The sequence below is a fragment of the Haematobia irritans genome, chromosome 1 (genome assembly GCF_050003625.1).
Source record: "Haematobia irritans isolate KBUSLIRL chromosome 1, ASM5000362v1, whole genome shotgun sequence".
In the NCBI taxonomy this organism is placed as follows: domain Eukaryota; kingdom Metazoa; phylum Arthropoda; class Insecta; order Diptera; family Muscidae; genus Haematobia; species Haematobia irritans.
The window spans coordinates 138,986,907-138,999,704 of NC_134397.1; the positions used below are offsets into that span (position 1 = coordinate 138,986,907).

General features: G+C 32.8%; 1 protein-coding gene across 7 annotated transcripts in view; it reads right to left on the reverse strand.

Annotated features, from left to right (window-relative positions):
* kmr (pleckstrin homology domain-containing family A member kramer) overlaps positions 1 to 12,798 on the reverse strand; it is a 259,563-nt gene that overhangs the window by 84,650 nt on the left and 162,115 nt on the right. The gene's annotated exons all lie outside the window — the stretch shown is intronic.

Here is a 12,798-nt window from a genome sequence, read left to right on the forward strand (position 1 = left end):
TTTTTTATTTTGATTGATTTTAAATTAATTAAATTTTATTCTAATTTGTTTTAATTTAATTAACTGAACTTAATTTGTTTAGTTTAACGTAATTAAATTATAAATTTAATTTGACTTGAAGCAAACAGAAAAACGGACTATTTATTCAATATTTAATGTTTAGTTTTACTTATTTTAATACATAATTTTTATTAAGATAAATGAAATTGTATAAAATACAAATCATTTAAAAATAAAATAAATTTTAATTTATTTAATTCAAATTTACTTTTCCTTTAACTTCAAATAAGTTTTATTTACTATAATTTAATTGAATCTTGACAAAAATGCTAAGAAAATAAGTAAAACTTAATTATAGATATTTTTATTTGTTTCAAATCAAAATAATATATAAAAAAAATAAATATAGTTTTACTTACATTAATACATTTTTTTTAAGTTAAATGAAATTATATTAAATACAAATCCTTTAAAGTTAATGTAATATAAAATAAGTTTTAAGTTATTTAATTCAAACTTATTTTTCTTTAACTTTTAACTTCATATAACTTTTATTTACTATAATTTAATTTAGTCTTGAAAACAATGCTAAGAAAATAAGTAAAACTTAATTTTAAATATTAAATAAATCGTCTATTTTTTTATTTGTTTCAAATCAAAATAATATATAGTAAGTTTAATTTAACACTAAACTAAAATGTATTAAGTCCAGTTAATTAAATTAAGACCAAATAAATAATTAAATTAAATAAATTTACATTTAAATAAAATCAAAATAAATTAAGGTCATTAAAACCACATTTTTGTTTACTTGAGCTATGTCAGTTTGTATGCAGTAATTTAAATTAAATTAAATTAACTTACATTAAATTATGTAAATAAATTCGTTGAATTTGTTTGATTAAAATTTATTTTATTTATTTATTTAAATTATACTAAACTTATAGTAAATATAAGATGAGTATGAGGAAAAAATAGAGGAAAGCTTTAGTAAATAACTTTTATTTAATACAATTTTATTAAGCTTCAAAAAAATATAGTAAAGTAGAGCAAAACTTAACTTTAAATATGAAAAAGTCCGCTTTTCCATTTGTTTCAATTCAAAATAAATTAAAGTAAACTTAATTGAATTTAATTACATCAAACTAAAATAATTTAAGTTCAGTTAATTAAATTAAACTTAATTAATAAAAAGTTATTAAAAATAATTTTTTGTTTAATTGACCTTAAAATTTTCAAAAATCTTGCTTTAAGTTAACTAAATATATTTATTTAAATTAACACAATTTTATTAAGCTTCAAAAAATGTAATAAAGTAGAGCAAAACTTAACTTTAAATAAATATGAAAAAGTTCGCTTTTCCATTTGTTTCAATTCAAATTAAATTAAAGTAAAACAAGTAACTAAAGTAGAAAGTCGGGCGGGGCCGACTATATCATACCCTAAACCACCATTACAGAATTAGTAATCATAAGCATTTGTGGGGTAACATATAGGTCTGGGAGATAAACCGCAGTTGCATATTTAAGAAAATTAAGGGGTACATGTCTATGGGTGCTTTGTGTCAATCTGACTATAGCTCATAGTCAATGTTGCCAGGGAAAATGTTCGGTTTACCCTACAAGGACAAAAAAAAGTTCCCTACTTTCCTATACATTCCAAAACAATTTTCCCTACTATATTTTTCGTTAAATTTTACAAAACAAAAATGGTTCTAAGTACTTTATTATCATAAAACATGAATATGCAACGTATATAACTTAGAATATAAATTTGTATTACGACCACGGTTGCCACAGTTGGTAGAATTCTACCCAAATTTGTAATCTTTTTTGTTAAATCTTTATAAAAATAAAATTTTGGAAAAAGTTTCTATAAACAAATTTTTGTGAGAAATTTTTCTATAGAAATAAAATTTTGACAATAATTCTATAGAAATAAATTTTTGAGACAAAATTCCACAGAAATAAAATTTTGAGAAAAATTTTTATAGAAATAATATTTTGCAAAAAAAAATTTCTATAGAAAAACAATTTTGACAAAATGTTCTATAGAAATAAAATGTTGACAAAATTTTCTACAGGACTAAAGTTTACCACACATTGTTAAAGATCAAGCCTTGCCGGCTTCTAATTTCCTCCTCTAGAGCCACCAAAATGTAAAAATTATTACAAATTGTGTTGAGTGAAAATGTCCTACATTGTGGCCCTACGTCCCTACAAGACGCTAAATATTAGAAAAACCCTACATATAGGGAATTTCCCCTACTTCTAGCAACACTGGCTGTGTTGATATTGCACCTACGGAGTTAGTATGCCACTAATATTGAGCCCATAATTAAAAAAGAGAAAATCGTTAAATTAGTGTGGGTAATATATACAAATTTGTAAAAATCGAGCAATATTCTTATGTAAGAGCTACAAGTACGTATAAGTACGATCGGCTAGTACATCAAAATTTGAAATTTTAGTAACATTGGTTAATAAATAAGAGTACTATGGCCAAGTTTGGGAAAATCGAGCGATGCATATATATGGAAGCTATATCTAAATCTGAACCAATTTGCATAATATTTTGCTGGTTTGATTAATACCACAAAAGGTTACCTTGTGCAAGATTTGAGTAAGATCAGTTAAGAAATGAGGCCTGTATGGTCAAACATAAGGTTATTAGGGCCGAATTCTTCAAAATCGGGTGATACAAATATGGGAGCTATATCTACATCTGAACCGATTTGGATGAAATTTTGCACATATAGTTAGTGCTATAGAAGACTACATTTAGCCAAATTTGAGTAAGATCGGTTGATAAATAAGGGTTTTATGGCCAAATTTAGAAAAATCGGGCGGTACATATATATGGGAGCTATAGCTAAATCTGAACCGATTTCGATGATTTTTTGCACATATAGCTGTGCTATAGAAGACTAAATTTAGCCAAATTTGAGTAAGATCGGTTGATAAATAAGGGTTTTATGGCCAAATTTAGAAAAATCGGGCGATACATATATATGGGAGCTATATCTAAATCTGAACCGATTTGGATGAAATTTTGCAGACTTGAAGGGCGATGGAAAAGATTACCTTTTGCCAAATTTGGTGACGATCCGTTTGAAAAAAAGCGCAACGTGACCCCATTTGTCGAAATCGGGCGATACATATATATGGGAGCTATATCTAAATTTGATCCGATTTCTTCCAAATTAAATAGCGTTCGTCCTTGTGCCCAGAAAACTCCCTGTACCAAATTTCATCAAAATCGGTTAATAATTGCGACCGGAATCCTGTGAACAACAAATACATGGACATACGGACGGACGGACGGACAGACGGACACCAAGCGCTAGATCGACTCAGGAGGTGATTCTGAGTCGATCGGTATATATTTTTGGGGTCTAAAATCAATATTTCTGGTAGGCACATTTTTTGGCCGATCAAACTTATTATACCCTGACCACTATGTGGTTTAGGGTATAATAATTGAATTTAATTACATCAATCTAAAATAAATTAAGTTCAGTTAATTAAATTAAATTAAAATTAATTCTTAGATTAAATAAGTATATTTATTTAATTTATTTATTTAATTTAAGACAATTTAATTAACTGTAATTATCTCAAATAAACAAAAATTAGTTTTTATTCACTTTAATTTAATTTATTATTTTTAATTAAAATTCATTTTATTTTGATTTAATTTAAATAACTTAAATTAATATTTTTTAGTTAAGAAGAGATCAACTAAATTTAATTTACTTAAATTAAAATAAATTAATAAATTTAATAGAAATGTGTTTTTATTAATTTAAGGACAATTTCCTTAAAACAAATATGTGTTTCTTTACTTTAAGAAAAATTAGCCTTAGTTCAAAGACATGCGACTTTAACGGAGGGACGCAAATTTACAAAATTTTTGTCCTAAATTGAATGAAAAAAATTTATGAAGCAAAGATTATAAACTTTATTTTTATTAAAATTTCATTATTTTAAAGAAATTTGTCCTTAATTTTTTGTAAATTCTGCATCGTACAATTTAGGTTGCGTAATCTTTAATATCACGTAAATATTTTTTCAGTGTGGGTTAAACTTTTTTTGGGTATACTAAAACAGTAACGTTTGAAATTATATAATAACTTATAATTGTTTATAATTGTTTATTAAATAAACTAAATAACGTGCCCTTGAAATGTTATATTTGCAAAGTGAGTCGCAACAAAAACAACGAAACTAGAACATATCCGCTTTAAATATTTTCCTTTGGTAAACCTTTTTAAAATATTACATGACCATACTCGCAGCCGCTATGTAGAGAGTACAGAGCTTTGGGCAAGAAAGTTAAACAACTAACAAATTCTGAAATAAATTTAAAATAAACATTTCCATTTCATAAACCATACCTAGGATTACACTCCTCAATAAAAATTAAGGTAAAATGTGTCTCTCTATACACACACAAAAAAAAGGAACCAGGGCAAAAGCCTAGGACGTTTTGCTATTCAACAAAACCAACAACAAAATATCAGTGGAACTATGCTGCTGCACTACTCTCAACATCATCGTCATCATCTTTATCACCAACACCTGGTGTTTGCCTTAAGGAAATAGGCCATCCTTTGTTGAGTATTCTGCATGCGTGCAACCAAACAATTTTAGCATATGGAAGTGGTAGTCGCGAGTAGATGAGGTTACCCACCGCCTGCAAAACTATACCACCAAGGAGTGACAACCGCAAGTGGTGGTATTGGTGTGGCGGTGTTATTAGCTTTAATTGCATTTTGTTCTCCATTAACATTTAGTACAACCATGGTTAGTGGTTCACATTTTGTTTCATTTAAATAAGGAGGTGAGGCTCTACCACTGACCAAGTTACAATCAAATATTCCAATCTAGGTTGAATTAGAGATGTGGGTGGAATTTTGGATTCACAGACACACTTCTATTCGTACTTCATTCAAATGAGAGGCATTTAGGGGAATTCTACACAACTAGCTTAAAAGTCTAATTGTAATAATTGGGAATTTCCTAGAATTTCTATGATAATCAGCAAAAAATATATGAATATTTTTATGATCTGATTATTTTTCTTTTTTTTAGTTTAGAATAGCAAAAATTGAGTAGAGTATGAATAAATTAAAAATAAAAGCATATTAATGAGAATATCATAAATTCTTTCCACTTCTCTCTGAAACAAATAAAACTCGGTGTAGCTTTTGGCGGGGCCAAATACAGCACTATTTAAAGGTTTAGGCTATCCCGTACATAATTTTAAATAATTTAATAAAGGACATATTTAAAATTAGAACTAAACTGATATAACAATAATTTGGTCGAAAATAACTTGTTTATCTTGACAGTTCGAGGGAGTAGCTTAGTTTACTTGGATCCAAAGATTTTGACCTTCCCTTAATGATTTTGGCATTGATTCCGAGCCAAAGATGCGGCTTCTTTAAAATAAAGAAATTTTTTAGTGATCTATCTGGCTTTAACTCTAGCTAGGACCAATAAAATTAAAATTAGTATACAGATCTCATTTATCAAATTTTCATTCTCTTTTCGCGGTTTATTAATAAAGGTACTCACGTGCAAATAAATGCCAGTTTAAAAATCCAAATTATAACGGATACTTCAAAGTAAAACATGTTTTCTTAATTCCAAAAAAGACTTTAAACCAAAGACGCTAAATCCTCAAAATAAGCCCTAGCCTATATTTGAAGCGTTTTTAACTTAAATCTAAAGTTTCAATATTTCAGTTAATTTAAGGACAATTTCTTTAAATCAAAAATGTTAAAGCCATTCTTCTTTAACGGAGGGACGCAAATTAACAAAATTTGTGTCCTAAATGTAAAACTTTTTGAAGCAAAAATTATAAACTTTACTTTAATTAAAATTTCATTATTTTAAAGAAATTTGTCCTTAATATTTCGTAAATTTCGCATCCTAAAATTTAGGTTGCGTAATCTTAAATGTCACATAAATATTTTTTTTTTCAGTGTACCCAGCAGAAAAAAAATTGAAAACACAAACATTTCTTTTAAAACGTATCCCGGAATCTCCCATCAATTTTTGTTCACTTCTGAAGCAGTCCTTTAGACCAGTTCTTTTAAAGCGCATCCCGGGATCCCCTATCGATATTTGCCACTTCCGATGAAAAATAACAGGTGAAATTGGAGAAACAAAATTTTGGGTTTGGTTTTTTAAATTTCTTTATCCAAATAAACTTCCAAGGCACAGCTTCTACAGCAATGCAAAGGAACCAAAAATCGAGTAACTCTGTCCTAAGGGGTGATACGGTCAAAATTTGGTCAAGGGAAAACGCGTGTAAATCGGTGAAATCGTTTCTTTAAAAAATCAATTTAAATTTCTTTTTCAAGTTCAATTAGTATAAAATTCCGGAAAAATATTCAGTTAGGATTTCGCTTTTCCAAATCCGAATTGCCGGGCCTCACGCTTGACACCTGCCATCAGATTTTGTACAGCCACCTTGTCCACCTTCTTCGCCGCAGAAAGCCAGTTTGCCTTGAACTGCTGCTCGTCCTTAGCAGTTTTTTTGGTCTTCTTTAGGTTCCGCTTGACAATAGCCCAGTATTTCTCAATTGGGCGGAGCTCTGGCGTGTTGGGAGGGTTCTTGTCCTTGGGAACCACCTGCACGTTGTTGGCGGCGTACCACTCCATGGCCTTTTTACCGTAATGGCAAGATGCCAAATCCGGCCAAAACAGTACGGAACAACCGTGTTTCTTCAGGAAAGGCAGCAGACGTTTATTTAAACACTCTTTCACGTAAATTTCTTGGTTGACAGTCCCGGAAGCTATGAAAATGCTGATTTTCAAGCCTCAAGTACAGATGGCTTGCCAAACTAGATATTTCTTTGCGAACTTTGACAGTTTTATGTGCTTGAAAATATCTGCTACCTTTCCCCTTCCTTTTGCCGTATAAAACTCCTGTCCCGGAAGCTGCTTGTAGTCGGCTTTGACGTAGGTTTCGTCGTCCATTACCACGCAGTCAAACTTCGTCAGCATCGTCGTGTACAGCCTCCGGGATCGCGCTTTGGCCGTCGCATTTTGTTTATCATCGCGATTTGGAGTCATTACCTTCTTGTAAGTCGATAGTCCGGCTCGTTTTTTGGCTCGATGCACGGTTGTAGACGATACACCCAGCTTATTTGCGGCGTCTCGGAGAGAGAGGTTAGGGTTTCGCTTGAAACTACCGGCAACTCTCTTTGTCGTCTCAGCGGCTTCCGGTTTTCGATTTCCCCCCGATCCAGACTTCCTGGCTGTCGACAAACGTTCCCCACACACTTTAATTAGATTTGTAACGGTTGATTTGGCAACTTTTAGCGATTTTTCCAGCTTTGCGTGCGAGTAGCTCGGATTTTCGCGATGCGCGAGCAAAATTTTGATACGCTGCTCTTCTTGCTTGGCCGGCATTTTAACAACTGAAGAGTGAATTCCAAAATCAAAATAGGAGCAACATTCTACACACACACACACACCTTCAAAATGAGGGGTGTTCAGGTTTTTTAAATGCAAAATTGAAAGAAATACGTCAAGTTTATATTGACCAAATTTTGACCGTATCACCCTTTATGACAAGCCCATGAAAAATTCATTGGAGTTTGTTCTACTTCCGGATCAGAAATTGGGGATCCAAATTACCTTTTTAGAAGCTCTATTTTCGCTAGGTAGTATTGCAAATTTTCTTTGCAAATTTTTAGGCACTTTAAGTGTTCGCTTAAATAATTTATAAAGTAGAGGTGTGCGCGTGAGTGAAATTTCACTCACACTCACGCACATTCACGAAGTCAAATATTTATTCACGCACGATAAGTGTCGTGGCCACTCACACTCACGCACATTCACGAAATGAAAAACAGTAATCACGCACGCTCACTCACGAACTACTTTTACAGACTGACGTTCAAGCACGATTCACGACAATTCACGTCACTCACGACAAATTCACGAGACTCACGACTTTTTCCAACCGGGAATGAGCAAGGGTTACAAAATTCATAAATAAAATATACCTCGACAGCTACATCAATTTCAGTTAGCATACGAGTAAGTATTAAATCTTGATTTTTTTCGTGAGCGTGATTTTGCAGAAATTTTATTTACGCACATTCACGAACCGATTTTATTACTCACGTACGACATATTTGTTTTAGTCCCATTCACGCATTCACTTTCACGAGAGTTGCTCCAGATTTTATTCACGACTCACGTGATTCACGTGTGTCACGACAATTTCGTGTCTCGCGCACATCTCTAATATAAAGTGGTCATCAATCACTTCTGTAATCTAAACGGATTTTCTTATAAAAAAATACAACAATTTAATGCGTCATAAGAGAAACTAGCCGTACTCGGTCCGGTTTACTGCGCATTCCTGACTTTTAAAAACTGACAGACTATTTGTTAAAAAAAAAATGTCGCATTTAATTCGAAGTAAATTGTTATGGAATATTTTACAATAACTAAGTCAACCATATCCTTTACAGAATATTTCGAAGAAAATCTTCTTAACAGTACAAAAAAATTAACTACTATACAAATTACAAAATGTTTTTTTTTTTTAATATTCCCAACAAAAACTCGGGAATTTCTTAGATTTTGTACTGCCCCTTCCCTCCAATTTTGTTAGATTTTGCTTTCATGCCGTTAGACCATCTTCTAAATTTCCTGTGAATTTCATGAGTGGTTTATCAAAGTGAGCTATCCCTTTACTCAACATACCGGGAAATTACGTATCCTCCCACACGTTGAGTGTTTTTATGTAGTTGAAGATGTCATCCCCGAACATATAAAGGAATATGAAGCATCTGCTATGATGTCTGTCAATTTCATGTAAATTTAATTTTTTTACTTAAACAACTACCTCTCGTGGAAATATCAATGCATGTAGCACCTAATTCCTATTTAGTGACCACCACTATACCTTGACTGCAAATTTCGAGCAAATCTGAAAACTTTAAATTTTCAAAAAAAAAAAAAAAAAACAGGCGATGCCCTTTCCGACCAGATATCGAAGAATAAATTAGGAGAGTTTTGGCTCAAGACCACCTTTAACTTTCTCCGATTTCAAGAAAATCGGAAAACTTTTCACAATGTCAAGCATGGGGATCCACCTTTCCCATTAAATATCAAAAAATTGGTTACCCCAGATTAATTTCATAATTTTCCCCTACGTCCTTACCAGATATCGAAACATTACATACCCTATATTCATTTGATAATCTCACCCTTTTAAATCGAAGAAATTTCGATTTTTCACTATTCGAAGAAGGTACCCTATATTAATTTAATCCCCTTCTCCCAGGTTCCCCGTAAATTTCTATTAAATCGGAAAAGTTTCGATTTTGCTCTATTTTTTACAAAAAAGATGACCCCTTTCCCGATCAAATATCGAGAAATAAATGAGGAGAATTTTGGCTAGAGATCACATTCAATTTTCTCTAAAAATTAAAAAAAAAACTATTCTCAATGTTGGACATGATTAAATATAACAAAAAAATCGGCTACTACATATTAATTTCATAACTTTCCCCCCAAAGTCCTTTGTAAATTTAAAGGTTTAGTTTCTTCGTTAAAAAAAGAGAGTAGGACCTCCCGTCCAAAAATAAATCAGGGGATCTTTGTTTAGTAGCCATTCCTAGCCGTCCATGAAAATGTCAAGAAAATCGAAGAACTCAGGGCCATTTTTAAAACGTTGGGTAAGGTAAGGTTGGCGAGAGGTTCCCCTCATCGTCCACATAACAGGTTGGCTGATAAGTCCCCGGTCTGACACATAGATGGCGACGCTAGTATTAAATACATATTATTATACCCTCCACCATAGGATGGGGGTATATTAACTTTGTCATTCCGTTTGTAACACATCGAAATATTGCTCTAAGACCCCATAAAGTATATATATTCTGGGTCGTGGTGAAATTCTGAGTCGATCTAAGCATGTCCGTCCGTCTGTGGAAATCACGCTAACTTCCGAACGAAACTAGCTATCGACTTGAAACTTGGCACAAGTAGTTGTTATTGATGTAGGTCGGATGGTATTGAAAATGGGCCATATCGGCCCACGTTTACGTATAGCCCCCATATAAACCGATCCCCAAATTTGGCTTGCGGAGCCTTCCGGAGCAGCAAAGTTCATCCGATCCGGTTGAAATTTGGTACGTGGTCTAAGTATACGGTCTCTAACAACCATGCAAAAATTGGTCCATATAGGTCCATAATTATATATATCCCCCATATAAACCGATTCCCAGATTTGACCTCCGGAGCCTCTTGGAGGGGCAAAATTCATCCGATCCGGTTGAAATTTGGTACCTGATGTTAGTATACGGTTTCTAACAACCATGCAAAAATTGGTCCATATCGGTCCATAAATATATATAGCTCCCATATAAACCGATCCCCAGATTTGACCTCCGGAGCCTCTTGGAGGAGTAAACTTCATCCTACCCGATTGAAATTTGGTACGTGGTGTTAGTATATGGTCTCTAACAACCATGCAAAAACTGGTCCATATCGGTCCATAATTATATATAGCTCCCATATAAACCGATCCCCAGATTTGACCTCCGGAGCCTCTTGGAGGAGCAAAAGTCATCCGATGCGGTTGAAATTTGGTACATTTCGTTAGTATATGGCCTCTAACAGCCATGTAAAACTTGTAAAATTTTATTATTATAGAAAGTTTTGTCAAAATTTCATTTCTATAGAAAGTTTTGTAAAAAGTTTATTTCTATAGCAATGTTTGTCAACATTTTATTACCATAGAAAATTTTGTCAAAATTTTATTTCTATAGAAAATTTTGTAAAAAATTTATTTCTGTAGAAAATTTTGTCAACATTTTATTTCTATAGACAATTTTGTCAACATTTTATTTCTATAGAACATTTTGTCAACATTTTATTTCTATAGAAAATTTTGTCAACATTTTATTTCTATAGAAAATTTTGTAAAAAATTTATTTCTGTAGAAAATTTTGTCAACATTTTATTTCTATAGACAATTTTGTCAACATTTTACTTCCATAGAAAATTTTGTCAACATTTTATTTCTATAGAAAATTTTGTCAAGTTTTTATTTCTATAGAAAATTTTGTCAAAATTTTATTTCTATAGAAAATTTTGTCAAACTGAATTATATACGTACTTAATCGGCATTTTTTTTTGTTTTTTTTGTTTAATATATACCCCTTATGGACTAACTTACAATTTAGAAGACAGTGTTAAAAAGTTTTACGATACCTTGCCATCGGCAAGTGTTATCGCAACCCAAGTAATTCGATTGTGGATGACAGCCTTTAGTAGAAGTTCCTACGCAATCCATGGTGGAGGGTACATAAGATTCGGCCTGGCCGAACTTACGGCCGTATATACTTGTTTTTTATAGTACCAACATTCAAAATGTCCAAATTTGACGAAAATTCAAGCGTGGTGAAATGAGCACGGAGGACGGTGAACGCAGTGGACGCCCGAAAGAGGTGGTTACCGACGAAAACATCAAAAAAACCCACAAAATGATTTTGAATGACCGTAAAATGAAGTTGATCGAGATAGCAGAGGTCAAATGCCGCGCGAGCTCACATTTGACCAAACACAACAACGTGTTGATGATTCTGAGCGGTGTTCGAAGCTGTTAACTCGTAATACACCCGAGTTTTTCCGTCGATATGTGACAATGGATGAAACATGACTCCATCACTACACTCCTGAGTCCAATCGACAGTCGGCTGAGTGAACAGCGACCGGTGAACCGTCTCCGAAGCCTGGAAAGACTCAAAAGTCCGCTGGCAAAGTAATGGCCTCTGTTTTTTGGGATGCGCATGGAATAATTTTTATCGATTTTCTTGAGAAGGGAAAAACCATCAACAGTGACTATTATATGGCGTTATTGGAACGTTTGAAGGTCGAAATCGCGGCAAAACGTCCCCATATGAAGAAGAAAAAAGTGTTGTTCCACCAAGACAACGTACCGTGCTACAAGTCATTAAGAACGATGGCAAAAATTCATGAATTGGGCTTTGAATTGCTTCCCCACCCACCGTATTCTCCAAATCTTGACCCCAGCGACTTTTTTGTTCTCAGACCTCAAAAGGATGCTCGCAGAGAAAACATTTGGCAACAAAGAAGAAACTGAGGCCTATTTTGAGGCAAAACCGAAGGAGTACTACCAAAATGGTATCAAAAAATTGGAAGGTCGTTATAATCGTTGTATCGCTCTTGAAGGGAACTATGTTGAATAATAAAAACGAATTTTGACAAAAAAAAATGTGTTTTTCTTTGTTAGACCGGGGACTTATCAGCCAACCTGTTATGAATAATCAAGTACCCCAGATTAATTCTATAACCTCCCTCAAGTAGAACGGAGAAGTTTACTTTTTTGACAAAAAAAATGTCGGGCATAGAGGGGGTCTCCTTCCCTGAACAAATATAGGAAAATAAAGTATCGGAACTTCCTTGTAAATTTTAAGCAAATCAAGAACTTCGATACAATATTCATAAATTCCGGTAAGGGGGTAGTGTGTCCAACTCCCCTACCAGACATCGAAAAATGAGGTACCCTATTTTCAACGCATGATCTCCTACAAAAAAAAAGTTTAGTTGAATCCAAAGATTTTGACCTTCAGTTAAGGATTTTGGTATTGATTCCGAGCCAAAGAATAGGGGCCTTTATAGATTTAAACAGAACTCGGATGCTATACGCAGAGATTAATTAAGGAGTGGCAAATATGCCTATAAACTGGTACAATGATCACAATGATAACACTGAAAATTGGCCATATATGACTTTCGA